Raw genomic sequence first — 25917 nt, 5'->3', positions numbered from 1 at the left:
GGAGACAGAGTGTGGGAGGATGAATCGGAAGGAAACAAGATGTTTATCTTTTCAGGGCACTACCGGTGACCTACTTATCTTTCCCAATTAGGTTTCACCTCCTACTTTCCTCCCCAAATAGCACCTCTTGCTAGAGACCAAACCTTTAGCACATGAACCTGTGAGAGATCCTTCACACTGAGACCCTCACACCTTAATGTGTTTTTACTTAACTCACCTCATTCGTGTAGCTTGTATTAAGCAATGACATTGTAAGTTCGATGTATTGGTTATATTTTGCTAACACACTAAATAAGTATCTATACACAGATTATCAAAAAACAAAAACAACAAAGAAAAAGTAAACAATGAAATACTATGAAACTATTAGTTTAGATGCAAGAACTTATATTCTTTAAAATTTTGTATATTTATCCATTTCAAATGTATGAGTCACAACCATATGCATGCCTTGTGCCCTCTGAGGTCAGAAAATGGTGTCAGATCATCTAGAACAAGAGTCACATATGGCTATAGCTACCATGTAGGGGCTGGGAACTGAACCCAGATCTCCTGAAAGAACAAGTACTCTTAACTGTTGAGGCATCTCTCCAGCCCCTATACATTTCTATTTTATTTACTTTTTTTACTTCTAAAGATTTATTTATTTTACAAATGTTTTGCCTGTGTGTATGTATATGAGCCACATGCATGCCTGGTGCCTACAGAGGACAAAAGAAAACATTGAATCCCCTGGGACTGCAATTATGGGTGGTTGTAAAGTACCCCGTGGGTGCTGAGAACTAGACCCAGCTCTTTTGCAAGGGCAACAAGAGCTCTTAACCACTGAGAAATCTCTACCCCCCCCCTCTCTGCAATTTTAAAGAAAGGCCAATTTTAAAGCATCAGTAGGAGTTTTGGGGAAAAAAATAGATGAAATCTCAGAGTTTAAAAAAAAACCTAATGGATAAAATAGTCTCAAAAGAGAAATTAACACCTTAGATAGTAGAGGTAATTCAAGATCTAAATGATAGTTAATTCCAATAGTTACAGAAGAGAGAGGGAAAGAAGTCATCAAAGAAACAATAAAAGAACATTTCTGTAGTTGACAAGCATGCCACGATCCAAAAGGTCTACCGAGTGATTAGCATTTTGATGCTCTCTGAAATAAAGAGGATATTATAAAATCATCCAAAAGGAAAGAGAGAGGTACATGGTCAGAAAAGGTTAGACTAGTCACAACACAATATGCTGAGAGATGAGCTGCTGAATTTCAGTCAGGAGTCTATATATGGCCAGAGTATAAATATGGAAACATGCTTATTCCTTAAATTGAAAGGTAATGCTTCCCATGTATTCTTTCTCATGGAAACTATGAGTACATAATCCTACAGCAGGTGAGAATAAAAGAAACTAGAAGACAACATTCCAGGAAAGGGAAGTTCACAGGAGATGAGGGAGGGACAGTCACACAACATTCTTCAAAACTACAAGAAAGCAGGAAGGTGGAGGGCCCTGGCAGGGAGGCCCACATTGGAGAAAATGGAAAGATTAAATCATATGATATATTAGATGTTTTGGAAGATTTGGTGGGGAGAACTAAGGTAAGCACACAAAACTGCAACTGAAAAGCAAAACAAGACAAGGCACAAGGAACATAAGGAACATAATCCTTATGTGATTCTGTGGATTGCAATTCAGATGAGAACCGCTATGGAACTGGGTGGTACCTATCAGAACAGGGAGAAAGGGAAACAGAAGGAGGCCTACAGAGGTGTGACATCCTTACATAAGGCTGTAGAGGGTTGGCACACAGGATTTAAAGTGGATACATCCAAGGAGAATACAAGCAAATGAATATAAAGACCAGAAGCAAAGGCTTGAAGAGACCAAAGTGGGCCATGGGCAGTAAGGGTTGAGGGGAGAAAGAGTAAGTCCCCAGTGCTTGGGAGATTTATTTAATTTAAGTATTGTGGCCAGATATTTTACGAACAGAAAAGGAAACGTTTTAAAGAGGAAGGAGAAACCACGCTTGCTGGGCTGTACATCATACGGCAAAGATTTAGTTGGTGCGGGAAGCCATAAACTGTGGCACAACCATCTTTCTAAAGGCTTCTTTCCACACATACTACCCCCAGATGATATGACGATATTATGCAAGGGAAGAGAAGAAAGTCCTTGCCAAGCCCCACCCTCCCTTTTGGGAAATTCTTGGCTCTGTTCACAATACTCGGTCTTTGTTCCATGGTGTTTGCCGGAGTGTAGCCATTTGGAGGTGAGATGTTTATTTTCCGTGATTAGAATGTTTCCTATGTCCCTACTCACCGTACGAGTGCTGTCAGAAATTGCACAAGCCTCGGCACGCTTCCTTCCACACTGGTGTGGCAAGTCTTGACTGCCAGTCATGCATAGCGTGCAGGCAATGGAGGCTTTGGAACGCTCTATGGACCGGTTCCATGTTCTATGTCAGCCAGGTGAATGTGGCTAGGCATCCAGCAGGTGGGGAAACAAGTTTATTTTGTCACATAACTGTCTCTGTGTAACTCTTTCTACCTTTATTTGTCTCCAGATCCCAGTCCTGTTTAACTTAGACTGAGATGTCTCCCGAGTTCAGGAAGTCCTGTGAAGATCTCATCTGTCCTTACACTGGCAACAAAAGAGCTATGCTGACCCGTTGGACAACCTTAACTGCGATGAAACCACTGCTGCTCACTTAAAGACTTCTGTTGTCATGGTTACACACTATTCGTATGTCCTTACATTTCTGTTCCTAGCAGATTTGGGGGTAGAGAGGCAAAGGTTTGTCTTTAGCCGATGATTTTTAAGAACCTGAAGCCAAAGAAAGAATAGAAACCCACAATCGCACATCTTGCCAGATGAGGTGTCGTGTGGCTGAAGTCTCCAAGAACTTGGGAAGCAGGAGGAAGGTAAATCCCAGGGGACCTTGGGCTACATAGTAAGACATTTTCTTCAAAAGCCATTTTTTTTTTCTCTTCTCAATACAGGGCTTCTCTGTATAATCCTGGCTGTTCTGGAACTCACTGTTTAGATCAGGCTGGCCTTGAACCCACAGGGATCCACCAAGCTCTGTCTTCCAAGTGATAGGATTAATCACCACCATGCACGCTACACCACCGCATGGCAAGATATTGTCTTAAAAACCAAAAATATCTACAGGGTATGGTGGTACATGCTTTTGATTTCAGCTCTTGGGAAGCATAGGCAGGAGGATCTCTCTGAATTTGAGGCTAGATTGGTTTATATAGTGTGGTAGTTGAATAAATATGGCCCCCATAGACTCGTGCTTGAATGTTTTACCTGTCGGGAATGGCACTATTGGGAGGTGTGGCCTTGTTGGAGGAAGTGTGTCACTGTGGAGGCAGGCTTTGAGATCTCAGATGCTCAAGCTATGCCCGGTGTGGGACACAGTTCACTTTCTGTAATTTGAGGATCAAGAAGTAGAACTCTCAGCCACCTCTCCAGCATCATGTCTGCCTGCATGCTGCCATGCCTCCCGCCATGATGATAATGAACTGCACCTCTGAATTGTAAGCCAGCCCCAATTAAATGTTTCCCTTTATAAGAGATACCATGGTCTTGGTGTCTCTTTCTAGCAATAGAAATCCTAAATTTTAATATATAGTGAGTTCTAGATCAACTGGGGTAGTGTGACATATTATCTCAAAAACAAAAACCCAACAAATTCGATATCTTGATTCTTGGATGCACCACTGAGATGTTATTATTTTCCTTTATGAGAATACGAGGGTACAACAGTTGGTAGCACCATCATGTCTACAGGCTCTCTGATTTAAAAATGAATATCAGCAATTTCGCAGTTTGGGGGAGCTGGGTTTGGGTACTGATGAACTGTCTTCAGTCTGACAACCAAAGAACTAAGTGTTTATCAATATGGCTTTACAGTTTCAAGAAATTTTATTCAGAAAATAACTTGTATATTTTCTTCAAGAACTCCTTGGACACTTAGTAGGGTGTTCTTTCCCCTAAATAATGGAGTATTAAACTAGCTCCCTTCCTTAAGTCAACTGATGGTTCTCTAAGACAGATTTTATCGAAGTATGACTTGGTCTAGAGGCCACCACTTTCATTGTGTGCGTCTCATCTAAGCCATTAGCTCATGAATTTTTCCATTTGACTCTCCACATAGAAAGGTCAGCCTTAAGCCCCAAACCAGATCTGAATCTCTAGTTCTATCCGCCCTTGGCCCTTTGCTTCTAAGAGCTGAAGAGTCTTCCAAAGTGGTGCTTTCTTTACAATAATAAGTTAATGATCTCAGCTTTGTTGATTCAGTCTGCCTGCCCTGCTCCTTTGGAGGAGATGGCAAATGACAAACAGATGCAGGTTTTTACTTCACTCTTAGAACCTCAACTGTTGGCTTGGCAATCCTGTTCTCCAGTTATTCATTTGCATATTCATGCAAATGCTTTCGAGTTCTACTGTGAGGCCCGGATAAAAGTCTTGGTTACTCGTGTGTAGAAAGGGAGATACTTACCAACTAATCAGGAAAATATAGATGTCTATAAACAACCCAGTGCCAAAAGGAAAGGTGAGTGAAGGAAATGGAATAATTGTTGGTCCTGCTTTGAGAAGTCGACAAAGGATTGGGCCATTAAGGCTGAGCTAGGATGAATCCAAATCTCTGAGTAAAGGAATAAACAGAAGGACTTCTTCAGTGGAAAAACTCATCCATTAGCCTAGAAAGCCATTAACATACTCTTCTCTTCCTCTTGCTTCAGGATCAGATAACTATTTTTGTTTCTCCCAGATATCCGTCTCTCTCAGAAAGGAAAAAGAAAGCCAAATGTGTTTCAAATAAGAAGAGCACCAAAGAGAAAAACAAAGTCATGTCTCCCATTGTTAAGCCCTTTCTTTTTCTCTGAGCTCTTTTAAGCGCATGGTAAAGAAACAGTTGTGATGAAATGAGTGAGGATAAAGCATTGCGGGACAGCTGCACACATTCTTCTAAAGCTCTGAAATAGCAGCAGGCCCAACATTTTCAGTCCTCAGTATTTATTCAAGAGAAAGGATTTCCATATTGAGACAGTATATATATGAATATCTACAGCAGTGCTCTCCTTCCTTGGTCAAGCAGAAAACAACATAGGGTCTATCAATACTAGAATAGATAAATCGGTGTGGTAGATTTAGCCAATTGGAAACTCAGCAACTAAGAAAATTAATGGTCTATTACAGTGGTTCTCAGCCTTCCCAGTGGTGTGACCCTTTAATACACTTCCTCCTATTGTGATGAGCCCCAAACATAAAATTATTTTTATTGCTACTTCATAACTGTAATTTTGCTACTGTTACGAATCATAATGTAAATATCTGTGTTTTCTGATGGTCTTAGGCTGTGAAAGGGTTGGTCAACCCCCAAAGGGATCGTGACCCACAGGTTGAGAACCACTGGTGTGTGTGTGTGTGCGTGTGTGTGTGTATGTGTGTGCATGTGTGTATTCACAAATCTTACAAACACAATAATCCAAACACAAATAGATACATATGATTCCATCCATATGAGATTCTAGAAAAAGACACAACTAATCTATCATGAAAACAGAAAGATCAGTGATTGCTTAGAATTTGAGTAAAACGGGGCTGACTGCAATGGGTGAAGTGAAACTAGTAATAAATTTGTGTGTTAGTCTGTGCCTCTGGTTCCTGTCCCAGAGCTCCTAAAGCCCTTGCAACTTCCTGGAGACTGAGGCGGAACATCTTTCCCTCAGATAGTTCCCCTTTGACCTTGATTCCTAACTTAAAACTTCTAAAACCTTTATAATTTCCTGAGAGATGGGAATGCTCAAATCTGCAGAATTTTCTGTTTGGCAGGAACACATTGATTTCTAATGAGGTGATTCTAGATGAGACTGGATGGAGCAGCTCCCCAGAAATGAGCTACAGTCAAAAGCCTAGAGTGTTCATCCCTGCCCCTACACACAACACACACACACACTTTCCAGAAAAAGGAGAAAGACTGTAACTTGAGTTAGTAATCACTCATGCTGTGTGATGAAGTCTCTTTGGAAAAACAACAACAACAAAAAGCCCAAACATTCCTGATCCATGGATTTTGAGTTGGGAAACACGTCCCCTGCCAGGAGAGTGGTGGGCACACCCCAAACTCTGTGGAGATAAAAACTCCTGGTCTCAGAAATCCTTCAGACCTGCCTTGTGGATCTCCTCATGGCTGCTCATCTGCATCCCATTGTGTCTCTTAATAACAAGCCACTCTAGCAAAATAATCCACCAGGAAGAGGAGGTCATGGAGACCCTGAACCACAGTCAGCCAGATGCATTGGTAACAACATACGACTTCCAGTAAGATCTGAATGAAGAAAAGGGGTTGAACCCTCAACTCATGGGATCTGACACTGTCTCTAGGTAGACATGTAACAATTAGGTTCAATTACAGAACACCCAATTGGTTTGGTGTGTGTGGAGGGGGCGTCCAAATACATCCGGTATTAGAAGAATTGCAATGAACGGCATTTAAGAGTGGCATGTCATGTCTTCATTACTTTTCTATTTTTGTCATAAAACACCATGACCAAAGCAGCCTATAAAAGAAAACATTGAATTTGGGTTTCAGAGGGTTAGATTGAGGCCAGCCTGGGATATACAAAAAGATTCTGCATTAAAACATAACAAATATAAAATTCAGGGTGATGATTTGGTACGACTGAATGTGAAATGTTCTCCATAGGCTCATGAACACCTGGATCCTGCTAAAGGTGGCCCTTACGGTGGTACCAGCTGGAAGAAGATGGGCTGCTGTGGGCAGGCCTTGAGATAAGAAAGCAGAGGCCCGGGAGGCGGGGTGGTGGAAGCATTGGTACGGCTCAGGAATCCTCGTCTGTGTGCTATGCACCACAATACAGTTCGTGAACTGGGCAAGGGGCTGGAGATTGAAACACAGAAACAGAGAAAAGAGAGAGAGAGAGAGAGAGAGAGAGAGAGAGAGAGAGAGAGAGAGAGAGAGAGAGAGAGAGAGAGAGAGAGTCAGGATTGTGTTCTTTCCTTCCACCTTATTGTGTTCAGGGGTATCTTATGTAGGGACAGCCATACCCCAGCCAAACCCACCAGAAACCACTCTCCTGCCATCAAGAACTCAGGGTCTTGTGCTCAGAGCAGCTGTGGGCACTCAGATCAAAGGAAAATCAGTTGTTTACAAGAAATTCAGGATCTGGGGTTTCACTGCTCCCAACACATTGGGCACTGTGCACTAGAAGCCTTGGAACGCTGTAAGCTGAGTCTAATAGGGCAGTCTTATCACAGTGTGGGAATAGAGAGGAGAATAAAGATGCTAGCAGGAACGGGGCTAGCAGCCACTTTTGTCACGTCCTAGCAGAGAATCTAGCAGCCTTCTCTCCATGCCCTGTAAAGTTGAGGCTGAATTAAAAAGTAACAGATCAGATTGTTGAGCACTGAAGCTGTTGTCATAATTACTGCTTATTACTGCTCTTCCCCAGGTCCAGCGTGAAAGAGATCCACAAGTGTAACGAAAAGAAAAAAGATTTTGCAGTGAAAGGAAGGAGTTTTACACTGCAGAGAAGGTGGCTACAAAGGAGCTGCACTTGTTAATGAGATTAGCATTGTTAACAGGGCTGAAAAGATGGCTCATTCAGTAAAGAACTAGGCGTAGAAGCGTGAGGACCTGAGTGTGTGCCCCCAGTACCCACCTAAAAGTCAAGCGTAGGGGCACACATCTATAAACACAGGGCTGGTAGAGGCAGGTGAGTCCCTGGGGCTCACTGGCTAGGCAGTCTAGCTGAGTCAGTAAAAAAAAAATCCTTCCCTCAAAAACTAAGGTGGGGACCAATGAAATAGCTCAGCAGAGAAAGGTGTTCACAGTGTAAAGTTCAGCAGTTCTGAGTTCAATACTCAGAACCTGTGTAAAAGTAGAAGGAGAGAACTATTTCACAAAGTTGTCCTCTGTCATCCACATGTGTTCTGCGGTATACACTATGCACATGCACACACATGTACATATAAAAAAGACACAGCACCAATAAAAGAAAAAACATTGGGTTCAGCACTGGGCTAACAGGAAAAGTATGCTGACGGCATGAAGCACATGACAAGGACTTCATATTAGGAAACCACAAATTTATCTGAAAAGACAGAACAGAAGAAGCTGAGAATGTCACAGAAGGGAATCATTGTTTGAAAACAACCATGGAAATGGTGGTATCCCATACCTTTAATTCAGTACTCAGGAGGCAGAGGCAGATGGATCTCCGAGTTTGAGACCAACCTGGTCTATAAAGTGAGTTAAAGGACAGTCAAGCAGAGAAACCCTGTGTCAAAAAACAAAGGGAAAAAGAAAGAAAGAAAGAAAGAAAGAAAGAAAGGAAGGAAGGAAGGAAGGAAGGAAGGAAGGAAGGAAGGAAGAAAGAAAGAAAGAAAGAAAGAAAGAAAGAAAGAAAGAAAGAAAGAAAGAAAGAAAGACAGACATTGAGGCAATACAAGGGGCCTGGCCACATATCACTCTGGCAGCAGAACTGGTCAGTGTTATTCCCAAGTGAGGGTTTCTCTGCTGGTGTCAGGCAGGAAAATGGACCACAAAGAGGAAAGAATGAAAACTTGGTTGACTTCTTCAACCTGGATCAAACCCTCTAGAGAGTCTGGTGCCAGGCATCTATTCCCAGAACATTTAAAAACAGTATAATTTGTGGGGAAAAAAGTTTTCTGGTATAAAACAATGAATCCCAGGTGCACACGGAAGCATAATTACATTGAAGTTCAAGTCAGGATACATGTCACTTCTTCTAAGAAGATGGATTCTAGAGATGCACTATGTGCATTAGCTTCACAGCCTAGGCAAGGACATAGCCTGCTCTCTGTCATATAATGAAGGGATGATTTGGCCTATTAGCCACCTCTGGTCCTGGTGTTGGAATTTGGAGGAGCCCCTGGCTGTATGGGTCATTTAGATTCCTATCCACCTCGGTCTTAGTTGTAAGAGCTTGATATGGCCTGGCCCAACCGATGTGCAGATCACCAGGTCATAAATCACCTCCAATGCCTAGATTTGAGGGTGGAGGAACAGGTTTTATGTCCATTCCTTTGACAATCCTGTGTGCTAAAGATTCCTGATACTTCTGGAGATCTGTGGGCACAAGGGCCTTCATGCTGTGCTTCCAACAGAGAAGGTTCTGCAATGTGGGATTGCCCTCTGTATGCTGTGATTACCATTGATTAATAAAGAAAACAGTTTTGGACCTATAGCAGGGCAGAACTTAGTTAGGTGTGGAAAGCTAGGCTGAATGTTGGGAGAAGGAAGAGCAGAGTCAGAGAGAAGCCATGTAGCCCTGCCAGAAACAGATGCTGAAAGTTTACCTGGTAAACCACAGCCATGTGGCGACACACAGATTAATAGAAGCTATGTGTATTAGCTTCATGGCCTAAATTCATGGGTTAAATTAATATGTAAGAGTTAGCCAATAGGAAGTTAGAGCTAATTGAACAAGTAGTGATTTAATTAATACAGTTCCTGTGTGATTATTTTGGGGGTCTAGGCGGCTGGGAAATGAACAAGCAGCCTCCTTCAACAGTCCTGGCTTTGCAAACACAAAAGATGCAAGATCAAGGGGGTCATTGAGTTTGTGCCACAGTTCTAGAGAGCCACTGAAACTAGGTAATATATGGCAATATTGGAGTTACTGAGAGGCTATTTTTGATGCAGTAAAGTCAACATTTCAATGGAGACCCGAAGATGCTGGAGATGCAGAAATCACGGGATGTCCACTAAGAAACACTGCTATCACAGACTGGAGCCGGCTCTAAAGAGAGGCTATCTGTTCTGAAGTTTACAGAGCTGGAGGCTGGGCTACCCATGCCCTTTGGAGCCCAGACTATTCCACCATGAGCTATTTATGCATGCATGGAGCTCCAGGACCTGGTACTTGTTCTGCTGAGTTTTGGCATTGTTTTAAACCAAACTTTTCTGGCTATGTCTCCATTCCTTCTCGGAATGGATAGTTTGCCTAATGATATTGTGCTGACTAATTTTTATGTCACCTTGACACAAGTAAGGATCATCTGAGGAAAAGAAATTATAATTGAGAATTCCTCCATTGTATTGGCCTGTAGGCAAATCTGTAGGGCATCTTCTTCATTGATGATTGATGTGAGAGAGCCCAGCTTCAGATGCCACCTCTGGGCAGGTGATCCAGGATGGTGTGAGGAAGCGGGCCAAGACAACCATGAGCAAACTAGTAAGCAACACTCCTCAATGGCCTCTGCTCCAGTTCCTGCCTCCAGGTTCATGCCCTGACTTTTGTCCAGTGATGGACTCTTACTTAGACGTGTAAGATGAAATAAACACTTTCTCCCCAAGTTTCTCTTAGTCATGGCATCCATCACAACAATAGAAAGCTAACTAATAGAAAAGCTAACTTAACCATTACAAACTGGAATCTTGATTTTTGATTTTATAGGGATTCGTGATTAAAAGGTGGTCTTAAGTTTCAGAAGAAACTTCACACCTTGAAACGGTGTTGATGTTATTAAACATGATGGCACTTTTGAAGCTGAACTGAAAGCATGTCACCTTATGAGGCAGCCATGAGCCCAGGGGGGTCAGGGGCATAATATTGGGATTTGAATGTGAAATGTCTCCAATAGGCTCAAGTGATTGACTATTTGGTGCCAGCATGAGATGGGTCTTGGTTTGATAGTCCATTTCTATTTTCTGTACCTTCCTGAATGTATATGAAATATCCCACAGTTCTGCTTTAATGTCTTCCCAATAAATCCTTCCCTAAGTTGTTCTCTGTCGGGGATTTGATATCAGCGATGAGAAAACAAAACAATAACAACAACAATGAATACTGGGCATGCCATGGCTCTTTCCCATCTTGAAATCAGAGCAACTGTGATTATTACAGGAGACCCTCAGAAAATAGAGCCAGTTATAGTTTTTCATAGGAGGGGATGGAGAGGGTCTTCAGAACTTCACCTGAGATTCCCACTACTCATTGGCTCAGGATGTATGTGATTCTGATCCAGTCATGTGCAGTCTAGGGCAGTGCTGGATTATATGGGAAGTAGAAGGTTCACTGAAGGAAAATCCAAGTTCACTCAGCTTCTGGAAGGTGCCTATGATGCAATATGTATCTCTGTTGGGCGGGATGTTCAGTGATTCTGCTGTTTGAGGGTCACCCATAGCCTTCTAAATAATCCCTCTCATCCATACTTCTTTAAGTAGGACTAAAACTTTTTTAAAAAACCAAACTAGGCTAGGATGAAATTATTGCTTTTTTCTCTCACCGATGACTTCTCAGTATTGAAATAGACATTGTTCGTGTCTCCCCAGGCAAAGTCATATAACAGTGATGTGATGCTGGTTTATAATAATGTTTTAAGTAGGTCATTATAGCAAGACCTCTAGCATAAGCCTATGATAAGGCAAAGAGCTGTGCAAGGCCAACTATCTGTTCTTAGATAGATATGAGATAAATTACACTCGTGCAAAAATGATTCAACTTCTTGCCTTCAGTTTAACGTTAGTTAATAATAGCAACAACCAGTCTATGGCTGCTCCTAAGTATAATTAGGGCTCCTTGTCTAGGCAAAGTGAGAAATAAAAATATTAATGAGAGCTGAGGAGATGGCTCTGTGGTTAAAGTGCAAGCATGAGGACCAGAGTTCTAATCCCCAGAACTCACAATAAATTGCTAATCCTAACTCCAAGCTTAGTTGTACAAATTTTGTAGTAGTGTTCATGATTCTTTGGTTTTATCACGTGATCCTTCTGTTTCATATAGAAATTGGCTGGAATAATTTGATAGCTGGAAGGTCCATCATGAACTTATCTTGCTGCTGGGTAGCCTGACTAAGGCTGCCTTCCCATAGCTGTTCCCGTTTCCTCCCATCAGGCAAAGGGGTCTAGAGAAGGAATGTTCCAAGAGGAAAGGCACAAAACCTTGCAACGCTCTCCAGGCCTCGGTTAGGAAGTCCCAGGTATGCAGCTGGGACTATGTGCTGTGAGAGGCGAACCAACCCTGCGGGTGTGAGCAGCAGAGCTGACCCCTCCCCTCCTTGTCAGCCATGTGGTGGCCTGGGCGAGAGAAAGATGCCCTCCCCCCCCTCATCCATTGCCACCTGCAGCAGTGTTACAAGAGTGGGAGAGCTTGCCTTGACCCTCAGTGGCTGGAGCACACAAGAAGACAGGCTGTGCACTCCATCTGGGCAGCACACAAGAGCTGACCCTGAGACATAGGCAAGTTAGTCCTGTGGGCATGAGAGCACCTACAACTTCCAGGACAAGATTCTCCTCTCTCTCTCTCTCTCTCTCTCTCTCTCTCTCTCTCTCTCTCTCTCTCTCTCGTTTGCTCTTTTTTTCTTTTTCTTTTTTGCTCCTGTTTTGTTTGGTTTTTGTTTTTACTTTTAAATTTGGTTTTGGTCTTGGGGGGTGGCAAGGGCAGAGGCCAATTCGAGGGGACAGGGAGACAGGGAGATAAGTGGGATCAGAATGCATGATATAATCCACAAAGAATCAATAAAAGTTTTAAAAAAAATCTGAGAAGACAGGTGTGATTTAAAATAGGGAAAATAGAAGTCATATGTGCTGACAGTCACAGTGGGGGACAGATTGAGTACGGCCATCTATATACACTACCTACTGCATAGGTGCTCAGTGGACATGTGTAGCATCAAGGGATGGGTGGCATATCTGGCATTGACAGCCACTCAGAAAGAGAGTGAAGACAGGACAAGAATGCACATCTCTTGGCCTTCGCCTGGGTTGGTGAGAAGAGCCAGGCGAAGTTTTGAACATATCATTCAACTAGCTAGACTAAATTGTTGCTCTGCCACCCACTGTTGGATTTTAAGAAAGCCATGGAATCTTTAGGCACCTGTTCTTACCATTGAAAAACAGAGAGATAAGACCTACATCATCGAGTTGCTGTGAAATTAAACCATGGCAAGAGTCTGCGACATACTGAGAAGCATGTGTTAGGTGTTACAGTCTACCAATTTGGTTACCCTGCTTCTGCCAATGCAGTGAACAATGATTAACACCTATGCTGACTTCCCAATGGGCATTCAGATGTGTCTCTGAAATAAAATTGCAATATAGTACCATGCTGGTTCTCAGGGAATGTAATTCCTTTATCAATCTCAGTAAACATTCCCCAAGCCTTCTCCAATTTAGTAGAGGCCTCTCCCATTCAAAGGACATCTAGAAAAATAATTTAGAGCATACTTAGCATTAAAAATATCCTCAATATAAAAAGTATTGACTCGTCCTTTTAACTTGAAAAGAAAACAACTTTTTTGGGTAAAATCGTGAGCACATGTCAAATTTATGAGTTTTGATATGGGGGAAGAGCTACAGCAGATCCACTCCAAGGATTTACATAGATGGATTTTGCTTTGGGCCACCAGACCACAAAAAAAGACAGAGACCTATTAATTATGAAAACTCGGCCTATAGCTTAGGCTTATCCCACTAGCTCTTATAACTTAAATTAACCCATTTATATTAATCTTTGTTTTGTCTTATGGTTTTTTACCTCTCTTTCATCTTGCACATCCTGTTTCCTCTCTGAGGTCTTTGGTACATATATCCACCCCCCAAACTCCACACCTAGATTCATCTCCCCTTATGTTCTCTGAGCTTGGAAGGCCCGCCTAACTTCTTTCTGCCTAGCTATTCTTAGGAAGACATTTTATGGAGAAAGTAAATGGTCACACAATCCTTTTCCCCTTTTTTATCAGGAGAAGAAAAGTCTAGCTACAGATCTGTACATTCTTTGCTGACCTGCATCTAGCGGATCAGTGTACCAGTGACTGGGGGTCTCCATCTCATCTAGACCATCAGAAAATGGTTCATGCACCTTCTCAGGAATGATAATTTCTTCTTTGGAGGAATTCTGTGTATAATGCAAAAATGTATCAGTCACAAAAAAATTGGCCTATGTTTTTTCCCCATAAATGTATGCATTAAAAAAGATATTTCCTTAAATAAAAAATTCTTGGTACAATGGTACATACTTATAATCTCAGCCCTTGAGAAGCTGAGACAAGAGAATCCCAAAGCCTAGGTCAACCTGGCCATACATTAGTATCTATCAAACAAACAAACAAAAACTAAAAAACAGAAAAACAAATAAACACAGTGTAGAACAAAAGAAAAAGAGAAAGGGAAATGTTTAAATGTTATTTGTTGTACTTATTTCTCAGTGATAAAGTTATGAAGAAATTTTATTTTCTTTTTTGTCTATATTTTAAATGTTCTTATATATCACTGTATCCTTTTTATAACTTCAGGAATAAAAAAACATTTTTATTTTTTATTTTCATCTAAGCAAAGAACTTTGCTTTGCAATTCAAAACAATTAATTATTAAAAAAAAAAAACAAAGAACTTTCAATCCTATCCATGACAGGTTGGCATAGTCTTCATTACAGTGGGGGCCTCTTCTGTTCTAGCCACAGCTCTCCCGCTCCATTCCCTTCCTGCTAGGTCCGGGAGTTCACCCACCTTGGCTCTATTCACCGATGCAGCCTCACTCTTGGAATGCATCCTGCCTCGCCCTTATTGCCTGGCATGCCAGTGCTTCTTCAGTGCTGATGTCTAAGGGTGGGGAAGAACCCCTACATGAGGGCTTATTTTGACTGCTGGTAACTAGATAGATGTCAACAGTGGAACAGATATCTTGGCTCTTACAAGAATGGGCAAAAATGGAAGCTCTGCCTGCTCCTGTGGTCACCATGCTAGACAACTTTTCTACTAATCTGGACCCCATGTCTCAGCTCAGTGCAGCCATCACAGCCCTCAACAGTGAAGGTGACTTTGCCTGAGCATAGGCAGAGCAAATTAAGAGCTAAGTTGGGAGTTGATTTATGAAGACTGTATAGACCTGCCTGCAAAGCTACCTTGTGTTGCAGCAAAGGCCAACTGGACTCTTTACCACAAAGGCAGCAGCACTGGGGCCAATGGCTCTAAACTGGACTGGCCCCACATTCTTACCAGCATGCAAGGCTATACTGATGCTCAGTCCACTGAACTTAAGCGTTTGTACCTCAGCATGCACAGTGAGGATGTTAATGTAAGTGTAGGCAGTGCCCTCTCAGACCCTTACCTGTCCTTTGCAGCAACCACGAATGGGCAGCCAGGACCTCTACGTGGACTAGCAAATCAGGAAGTGCTTGTCTGGCTAACACAGCTACAGAAGGAAGTTGGAAAAGATGCGTCGAAGAGAAGTTATGAGACTACATCTGGAATACATCAACTAAGGACAGACAGAGGTTGCTCTGAAACATCTGCCTAATGACCCCATGCTAAAGCTGCTTGTTCAACTATACAAGATTGTGCCCAATATCCTCTTGGAGCAAGGGAAGGCCAAGAATCCTTGGCCCAGCATAGATGCTCACGGTGGGGTGCTGCTCCTGTCCTATGGCGTGATGGAGATGAATTATTACAGAGTCTTGTTTAGAGGGTCGAGGGTACTGGGTGTGCTGGTACAACTCAATCCGGAGCAGAGCCCTACGCTTCCCTCTAGAAAGGCCCAAGTCCATGAGCACAGATGGTCTGATGAAGTCTGTGGACTCTAAAGTCGGGGTTAAATGGGAAATTGAGGGAAACTACAAAAAAATGAGGATACTTAAAAAATAAGGGATAATTCTGTTTCAGGGGCCTTTAAGATTCAACATTAAATTGTATCTGAGGCACTGAAAGTACATTTGAAATAAAATATAAATGAGGAGGTAATAGATGAAAAGCGACCCCCCTCTTCCCTCACCAGCTCACGTCCCCTAGCTGGTGTGAGTTGCCCACCAACCATAGGATAACCAGGACTAAAGTATGCAGTCAGGGATAGACCTGGCCACCCAGCATCTCTGGAGTGAGAGTCTGGCTCTTCTTCATTAGGTCAAAGCAGGTTACAGGAAAGCTGCCACCCGTCTGTGAAGCTTCTGCTTCTACTCACTCCATCAGCATCTAAAACAATTAGGTCAGGGCCCCTTTGTTGGATGTCAGCTGTGTCAAAGGGCCTTTTCCAGTGTGCACAAGCACCTCCTGGCAAGATCCAATGTTTAGCTGGAAACACCGTGGCAGCTTTTGATGCTGTCAGGTGACCATAAATGGCATGGTATTTATTGTGACCAGTACCCAGCCTTTGATTCTATTTCTCTCTTTAAACTATGCCATTAAATGAAGGTCTGCAATTATCTGTTTCCTTGCAGACTTCCTATACCCGCTGTGCCTCAGCTGCGGAGGCTCAGGGTCTCCCTGCTCTAGCCTCTGCAAGGGTCCTCTTAGCAGGTCTGTGATCTGTGGTCCTCCAGTCATTTGGTTTTATCAGTACTTCATGTCAACCAGGCCCTTACTTCCATGGAACGCAAACAGCTCTCTTCTGACCTTAGTTTGGCCTGTTCACATGCTCTGGCACACAGAACGAGGGCTCAGGAATGACCAGTCTCTTCATGATCTCTTCGCAGAGGTTCTAGCCTGCCTTTTTGAACAGAAAAATGATTTGTGATTGGGCATAGTTCCCTTTGAATATCAACTGGATCTAGGGCTGGGGGCATTCACAGCAGTAAACCTTCTTCTGCCCCCTGCACCAGGACATGTCCCTTTATTTACCCATGTCTTTCTGTTGCTCTTTCCTTAAGTAAGAGCTCACAGCATGGTGCTTCTTTTAGCAGCCCCATTTGCACACATTCAGTGGCTCAGAATGTTCTACTGTCTCTTCTTTGACAAAGGGTTGAGAAATACTCCTGTTGTGCCATCTCATCACCCCCCAAACTGCTGCCTGTGTTTGTGTGGAAATCAAACCCCAGTACCACACTGTTGAAATGGACACCCTGTAACTCCCTGGGGAACTGTTAAGTCATGATGCAGACTTCGGGATGTTTGGCATAAAATGACAAGTTGTAACAACAACAACAACAATGACAAAACCAAAGCAATGAAAACAGAAGTGCAGAACTGGGAGCCAGTAAAGGGCAGGGCCGTGTTGTCAGCCATACACTGAGGTGAGGGGCGAACAGGGTCCCCTGGAGGAGAAGTCGTGCTCAGGTACCACAGCCATTAGCAGAGGAGCAGAGGCTAATGGGGTCTCATCAGAGTTCCCCACAGAATCGGCGCCCACAGCAGCCCAAGACAGACAGCACAAGTTCAGCCTCTGGTCTATATCAAGTTTACTCTTGCCAGTGAACCCAGGCTATCCTAGAGCAAAAAGACCCTAGATTGTGAAGCCTGTAACAGGTCTGAGAGGGACCAACCAGAAACATTTGTCCCACTGAAAGAAAGTTTGAAGTGCCCTACTTGGCTGTTCACTAATTCTTCACCTATGGCACTTACCAAGTCCAAATTAGAACAAGACAATCCCTTTTTTCCTGTAATGTTTTTATTCTCTGACAATTTCATATGTGTATATAATGTGTTTCAGCCATTTTTTTTAATTCCCCATCCTTCGCTTGCCCCCTTCCCCTGCTGAACCTCTTCTCTTTTCTGTTTCTTTCTTTCCTCCCTCCCTCCCTCCCTCCCTCCCTCCCTCCCTCCCTCCCTTCCTTCCTTCCTTCCTTCTTTTTTTTTTTTTTTTTTTTTTGTTTCTCTGTAGCTTAGAAGTCAGTCTTGAAACTGTAGACCAGGCTGGCTTTGAACTCACAGATATCTGCCTGCCTCTCTGCCTTCCGAGTACTGGGATTAAAGGCATGAACCACCATCCCTTGGCAAACCCCTTCTTCTTTTCAACAAGGTCCACTCCTATTTTTAATGTCCTTTTCTTCGTATGTGTAAGAGAGAAGAAAGAGACAGGAGAAGGGGGCAGTTAGTAAGGGCAGTTTGTATTAAAAAGGGTTGTTTTATTGGAGCACGGGCAACTTGCCAGCGGCTACACTACTGAAGAAAATAACACTCCTTTGCTGGCAACCCCTAACTACCACAGCTCCTCTGGGAGAAAAGGGGACTAAGGAACCCTACGCATCACAGAATGCTGAGAGATTTTTGCCAGACTTGTGCAAGCAACCCCAGCTGCTGTGCGTGCAAATCCATGTCGTGTCCAGAAGAGCGGTTTACAGCACTCCTCATCTATCGGCTCTTACACTCTTTCCACCCTTCTCTTCTGCAATGCTGTGATGTCTTGTCTAGGGCTGAACACTCACTTCCACACAGCGACCAGCTATGAGTCTCTGCACTAATGGCCAGTGCAAACAGAAGTTTGTTGGCCCAAAGCTCAGAACATGAGTCCATGTGTATAAGCACAAACATTCTAAAGGCAGTTTGACACTATGTCCGTTTAGCAGAACAAGTAAGTTCTCTCTGAGGCTTGCCAGCCATGGACTTTTGACCAGGTTTAGAGTACTAGGAATTGGTTCCCTCCTGTGAAGCAGGCCCCACGTTCATTAAGAAAGCACAGAATGGCTCTTTCTAAGTCAGCATGATCCTCATGTGTCTGTCACACAGCACTGTATCGTGCATATGGACAGTAGTCCTGTTTTATCAGCGGGGGCATGCCAAATATCCCAGTGGATATCCCAAGCTATAGATAACACTGAACATGACATAGTTTATTCCTATACATACATGCCCATGATGAAATTTAATTTGTAAATTATATACAATAAAATATTGATACAATAATTATTACATAGAACAATTTCTAATGTACCATTCTAATGTCTACTCTCATTGTCCCCTTGAGCTAGATAGAGCCTTAGTAACAGGAAGGGGTATTTCTGTCAGGAATCACAGATGACTGTTGCATACATGAAACAGTACTCTCTTCTTTATTGAGCTGCTTGCTTTGTTTTCTTTCCTAAAACTAAATTAAAATACTGAGTTTTAAAATCTTATCCATGTGAGCAAGTAAAAAGGTGTATTTTGACGGACACGTCTCTGACCCATCTGATCAATCTGATTTGATTAAACATAAGTAGTGGTAGAAAATGCAGCTTTATCAAATAAAAAGTGTTATTATTCCCCCACTTTTGTGTTGTTTTCTGCTACAGGCTTTTCCATGGTCTATCTCTATAAGCCTAGAGTCATCTCGATGCCAAATCTTCAGAATTTTTCCAATTATTCTAGTGAGATCTTACACTTACCTAACTTTATTCAATAAATAAATATTTACTTAATCCTTATTCTGTGACAAACATTCTAGAGAGGAGAAGAAACAAAATAGGACAGGCTCTAGCTTCATCAAGTCTATAACGTAAAAGCTAGAAAATGGGCTGGCTAATAAAAAATGTCAAAAAGCTATAGGTGTTCTGTTAAAAAAAATTAAACAGGGTAATGAAACAGAAGAAGCGCATTGTGGGATCCAGTTTAGATCACTGTGTTCTGAAGGCTGTTCAGCGCGGGGACAGGCAAGCAAAGGCCTGAGTGGTTGAAGAGAGACAGGAACGTCAGTCTAAGCAGATGGAATGACCAGTGAAAACAACCCTAAACCATCACTGAGTGTGTGGAGGAACACAGGCAAGGCCATGTACTAGGGCAGACGAAACGAGAAGGGGAAAGAGGAGATGCCTTTCGAAAGATGTGCGCTACCAAGATATGGAGAACCTTGTAAGTCACAGTGAGAACATCTTCATGGCAAGACGTTAATTAGGACAGAGATGTGATGATTTCTGTACCTTACAAGGTCTTATGCCTGGGGTTAGAGATGAGAAGGATATGGTAGAGGGCAAGTCTGGGTAGCGTGGCGGGAGAGCACATTTTATTAAAATAGCGTGGGTGGGTGCGCTGATAAAGTCTAAGATTGAGAAAGAAAGTCCATAAGGTAAAGGACTCAAAGACAACGTCTAGATAAGAAGTTAAATGAAAACATATATTTAAATGGGAAATTCTGAATTAAGAGGAGCACAGGGAAAGGAGATGAAGAGAGAAATTCAGTATTCTACTTTGGACACAGACAAATTCATCTTATTCAAATTATTCTACTTTGGACACAGTGACTTGAGAAGGATTTACGGAGTGTCACGGTAACACATTGTGAGGTAATCTGGAGTTTAGGTGCACGTTCCAGCCCAGACTGGAGATTTAGGAGGCATAAGGTTTAACTATCAGGCTCAAAGAGATCATATCTGGAGATGAAAGGGCCGAGAACCATGCCCAAAGACACCCAAGGTTCGGAAGTATGGAACAGAAAACACATTGTCAAAGGACACTGGCCAGGAAGCCAAGGAGGGGTGAGGAAACCAGCAGCAGGAGTCCAAGAATCAAAGTGAATTAAGTCAGAGGTCTCATGTCTTCTCATTTACTATTTTACGCCTACTTCTCCTCTGTAAACAAACATTTAAACATAGGTGGCACCACCTCACCCCAACAAACTTTCACTCCAAAACCTACTGAAAAGATATTTACTATGTCTTTAGACGATCTTCCAGATACCTGTGGAGTTGACACCCCCTCCCAAATTGTCCAGGGAAAGGTAGACAAAACCAAATCTTATTTATATAAAGCATTTATTTTTCTGACTTTTCCAAAATAAATGCTTTCACTGTCTCAATCACCCAGCACTGAATTCCCTGTACTAAGAACAGCGTATGTTTAACGGACATGTGTTCCCAGAAGAAAGCTGGACTACAGAGAGCTGATTTCTAGGTGTGTACTGAACAGCATTCCCCGCTTTTCTAGCAAACGTTGCCTTGCTCTTAAAACCAAGAGGGGTTTGGCTTCTTGGCTACACACCCAAATATAACTCAGATCAGCTATTGAAAACACTGAGCAACTAAAAAACTGACTGTAGAAATAGGAGCAAAATGTTACCACCTTCCAGCTCTTGTTAGGCCTTGAGAGTTGTAGCTAATCAGCTAGTAACGCTGAAAGACTCCTTTTATGGAGGCTTCCCCACAATCAATGAACTCATTTTATGTAAATATTTAGCCAGGCAATAAACTGGACAGCCTATATTACTCAACAGCAGCCTCAAAAGGCCCTCCTGATATATATACACAGCATTTTGGTAGAGTGATACATTTTACATGCATGACATGGTCAGCAATAAATATACTAGGGTAGGTCAAACCCTATTTGGCTCTTTGCTTTTAACTGTCTTGGGCTTTGTGTGTTTCTTTAATCAGCTGGATGATTTAGATAAACAACATGTATTAGTCTCTGGAAGTATAACATGCCTTGAACTTTCTCCAGATATTCATTCCCATTCATCATCATAATAGTTGCTCTCCCTGGGCTATCGTTAAGATTAGAAATGTCACTGAACCATTTAATGATATTCCAGAAGACTGGACAGACTTTTCATGCCTTGATAAATTGTGATCATTCAGCTCAGACCAGTGAAATTGGATATCCTTTAATGTGTCTGATGGCTGCAAGGAGTTTGGGGAAACCACTGCAGCCTTAAGATAGCTTCTGAGAAGATCCATTGGGGAAAGATATGTGACTTATGCAAATATTGATTAATGAGTTGGTATCGAATCTGATAGCTAACTGCAATGGATATTATCTCTTCATCCATAATGCTAAATATGGTTCTGTCTAGTAATTAAGTAACTCATTAGAATCCTTATGAAATTATTTTTTTAACTCAATTTAGATGTCAAAGAATGAGATTTCCCCCCAAGTTGACTTTGAGATGCTCACACCGCTCACACCAGCTGATGGAGAGGAAACCACTTAAAAAGCCATGATTAGGTCACATTCCAGCCACCTGAGAGTAAAGAAAAATGTATTGCTTCTCCCTGTATCTAACGTGACTACTGAAAGAATGAAGACTCTCTCATGTCTATAACACAAGCAAATGCATATGACATTTGGTCTCACAAATATCTTGATTTCACAGGCTGAAACTATTGTACTTGCTATGCTTTAGAGCTAACTGATGGTATTAGCAGCACACTTAAATACTCTTTAAGGCAAGCATATAGCCCAGTAGTAGAGTGGATGTAGTCCTGGGTTCAATTACCAGTAACATCAAAATCTTTAAAAAGTAAAATATGAAAGTCTTTTAAAATACATGTTAAATAAGTGTCTTTGTGTGTCTGTGCAGACAAATGCAGGTGCCTATAAAGACTAAAAAAGGACACTGGCTCTCCTGGAGCTGGAGATACAGGTGGTTTGTAAGCTGCTTGATCTGGGTGCCAGGAACTAAACTCACGTCTTCTGGAAGAGCAGTCAGTGTTCTTAAGTGCAGCCCTATATATGCAATTTTTAAGCTCATCTACAAATATTACTGGGACAACAGGATCAGCAAGAGAAATTGGTGAGCAAGAGAGGTGAGAAAGAGAGAGAGAGAGAGAGAGAGAGAGAGAGAGAGAGAGAGAGAGAGAGAACATTTTCGGTGTTTACAATCCAAGAACTACTTTACATTTCTGGCTATACCACTAGCTGTTTTAGCAAGTTTCTTACAGAACTATCCATTTCTCCATTTATTTGTCAAATATTTATTTGGCATGTACAATGAGCCAAGTAATATTCTTGGGATATATGAGAAGAAGAAAAAAGCAGACGCAGGGATTTATTTCATTGCAGGTCTTGTTTAATATGACTTCCCTTCTTCAGAACGGCTAGATGTATCAAGTGAGAAACAGTTCCTGGGAGCCATGAATTGAGGGTCTCATAGAATATCACTCCTGGCCTGCCAGAGGCAGGGCAGTCCCCTGAGGTAGACTCCTCAAGCAGAGATGCAGACAAGCATCCTTGGAAATAGACTACAGGGTTCTGGGAGCAGTGGGGACCAAGGGCCCTGGAGGAATGCTAGTGGAACAGAGCAAAGGAAAAGCCCACAACTATCACCTCTACTCCACCAGCCTTTGCGAACCCACGCGGCCCAGGGTTTGCCAGCAGTACATTGGTAACTCTTCTCATTAAATGGCTTGGATATAACCCTGAGTTTTCTCAACTCCAATTTGTGTGTATTCTTGTGTGTCTGTAGGTGTAGCTTCCACGTCTCATGAATTAGGTGAAAATTACACATCTGAAAAATAGTGAGTTCACAGTTCAAGTAGAACAAGTCCCTAAGCATGAAGGAATCCTTCATTGGGCTGCCTTCACACTCAACTCTCCTGAGTCTCAAGATCTTGACTAATAAACCTATAACTCCTGCTATAGTTGTGCATGTTGCTTAACTTTTGTTTTTATATGTACACTTCATTCTTTCCTTTACTACCTTATTCTTCACTTCCAACCTACAGTTTGTTGAGCTTGAATAGAGTGCTTTTGCTGCAGCAAATCTGAGCAACTTTCAGTTGCTATTTGTTCTTTTCGGCTCCTTCCTCTCTTCTTGCGATAACTTCCATTCTGCACATGACAGAACACTAAATGCCCCATGTTTCTATGAGACTTTATTCCTCATTTTGTTGCTCCCACTTCCTTGGCATGCATAAATATTAGCATATCAATCTGTATAGTTTGTGTGCCTTTCCTGATGCTCTTGGCATGAATTCACCTTTTCTTCTTAAAATCTGAGGTATAATACCAGCAGCCTGCCTCTACTGGTGAGACACAATAGGAGCGATATGGTATTTCTTGGCCATTTTTTTCTTCTTTTGAGAACTATCTGTTCAGATCCATAGCCCATTGTTTTAAATGGGCTATTTGGCTTTTTGACTTTTTTTTTTTTTACTTTTTTTGTATATATCTGGATATTAATCCCCTGTCAGATGTATAGTTGGCAAATATTCTCTCCCATTCTGTGGGCTTCCACTACATGTGGGTGATTGTTTCTTTAGCTGTGCAGAAACTTCTGAGCTTTATGAAGTCCCACTTGCCGATTGTGGGCCTTAATTCTTGGGAAATAGAGTCCTGTTCTATTGGGAAAGTCCTTTTCTACACCGCTATCATTTATGGTACTCATATGTCTTCTAGCGGTTTCATGCTTTCATATTTAGTTCTTTGATCCACTTAGAGTTAAGTTTTGTGCAAGGGGATAGATGCAGGTCTGATTTCATTCTTCTGCATGTGGACATCCAGTTTTCCAGAACCAATGATTGAAAACGTTTTCTTTTCTCCAGAGTATGTTCTTGGCATCTTTGTCAAACCTTAAATGGCTTAAAGTTATGTGTACATATGTGTGGGCTTTTGATTTTGTTCCTCTGGTCACATGTCTGTTTCTGTACCAGTACCATATTGTTTTTATTTCTATGGCTCTGTAACATATCTTATGATCTGGAATGGTAATTCCTCCAGCATTGTTCTTTGTCCTCAAGATTGTCTTTGTCTTCCTAGGATCTTTCATGGCTCTGTATGGATTTTAGGACAGTTAATTTTCTTCTGTTTCTGTGAAAAATGAGATGGGAATTCTGATTGGTATTGCAAGGCATCTTCAAATAGCTTCGGGTACAATGGCTATTTCTTCCATTTCTACCACTTTGAATAGTGGCATACTTCAGTAGTTTTGAAAGAAAAATGGCTGGGTCACAGTATCGGCAGTCTGGACTTTATAGATGTGTGCCCATCTATGAATTTATTTGCCATCAAACAAATTCAAAATCAGAATGTTGCCCTTTAGTCATTCCTTCCTATCTTGCATTTTCAGATTTATGATGTTAAAATCAGCACAAGGGAAAATGTGATAATATTTACATAATAATAAAATGGTTGTTAATTCTATCAACATGAGTGTGAGAGATATTTCAATTTTCTAGTGCCTTTTCTCTCTCTTTCTTCAGAGGTTTAAGGTACTCATTTTAAAGGTCCTTCATCTCCTTGGTTAAGTTTATTCCTAAATATTTTATTTTCTTTGAGGCTATTATGAATGAAGTGTACATTTATCTCTATGTATGCTTGGTATTGGTATATAGAACAGCTATTAATTTGTATAAGTTGATTCTATATCCCTTCACCATGCTGCATTGTTTATCATTTTCATAATTTTTCTAGTAGAATTTTGGGGATCTCTGGTGTACAGGATGTCATCCACAAGGAGGAATAGTTCAAGCTTCTTTTTTTCCTATTTGTATCCCTTTACTTCTCTTCTCCCACCTTATTGTTCTAGCCAGTGCTTAGAGCATAATATTGAAAAAGAGTGAGGACAACTTTGTTTCCTTCCTGACTTCAATGGGATTGCTTCATTGTCCCTGGAAATTACATAAGTGCAAATCAAAATAACTCTGAAATTTCATGTTACCCCAGCCGCAATGGCAGAGACAACAAATGCTGGAGGGGGTGTGGGGAAAGGGCAGCCCTCATTCACTGTTGGTGGGACTACAGACTGTTATAGTCACAATGGAAACCACAGTAGACTTCTCAAAACGCCAAAAATAAGTCTACTATATGACCCAGCTGTACCATTCTTTGGAATAAGCCCAAAGTACTTGACATCCTACTCCACAGATGTATGATCACCTGCTTTATTCACAATAGTTAGGAAACAGAAACGATCAGAATGTCCTTCAAGTAATGAATGGATAATGAAAATGTGGTACATATACACTGTGTAATACTATTCAGCTGTAAAAAATAAATAAAACCAAGAACTTTGCAGGTAAATGAATGGAGCTAGAAAAGATCATATTTAGTAAGGTTCCCCAGACCCAGAAAGACAAATGTCACATGCTCTCTCTCATCAGAGATTCTACTTCCAAACCTTCAGATGTGAGTCTTTATCCTGGAGTAAATTCAGAAACCAGAGCAGCAAAAAGGAATCATTGCCAAGGTCGGGGTGGCAGAAAGCACTAGAAGGGGATTAGCAGAGTATAAATTACCTGATGGGGAAATAGGGGGACCTAGTTAGGGATGGGAGAGAGATGAACACAGAAGGAGTAAGGAGGGTAAGATAACACTATGGATGTCTGGAAAAAGTCATAAAGAACCATTCTATTAAAAACCAGCTAAATTACCTATAATGAGTATAATAAACTTTCCCATCTAGGCTGACAATGCTTCCTTCTAACAACCGCTCTCCACTAAATGCCTTGTGGGATAACAAGGGAAGAGGTAGCCCTGTTTCCTCAGTGCCACAGATATCTGGATACAGAGCAAAACTTCTATCATGGAAATTGGTGA

The 25917-nt window shown here is 41.8% G+C and overlaps 1 pseudogene; it reads left to right on the top strand.

Annotated features, from left to right (window-relative positions):
• The first annotated feature begins 14507 nt into the window (after positions 1-14507).
• Positions 14508-15624, top strand: LOC126494634 (citrate synthase, mitochondrial-like; annotated as a pseudogene).
• The last annotated feature ends 10293 nt before the right edge of the window (positions 15625-25917 follow it).

The sequence above is a fragment of the Alexandromys fortis genome, unplaced genomic scaffold (genome assembly GCF_014885135.2).
Source record: "Alexandromys fortis isolate MF-2015 unplaced genomic scaffold, M_Fortis_MF-2015_v1.1 scaffold_6, whole genome shotgun sequence".
Lineage (NCBI taxonomy): Eukaryota > Metazoa > Chordata > Mammalia > Rodentia > Cricetidae > Alexandromys > Alexandromys fortis.
Note: the sequence above shows the minus strand (reverse complement) of the source record. Positions and strands in the feature narration are given on the sequence as shown.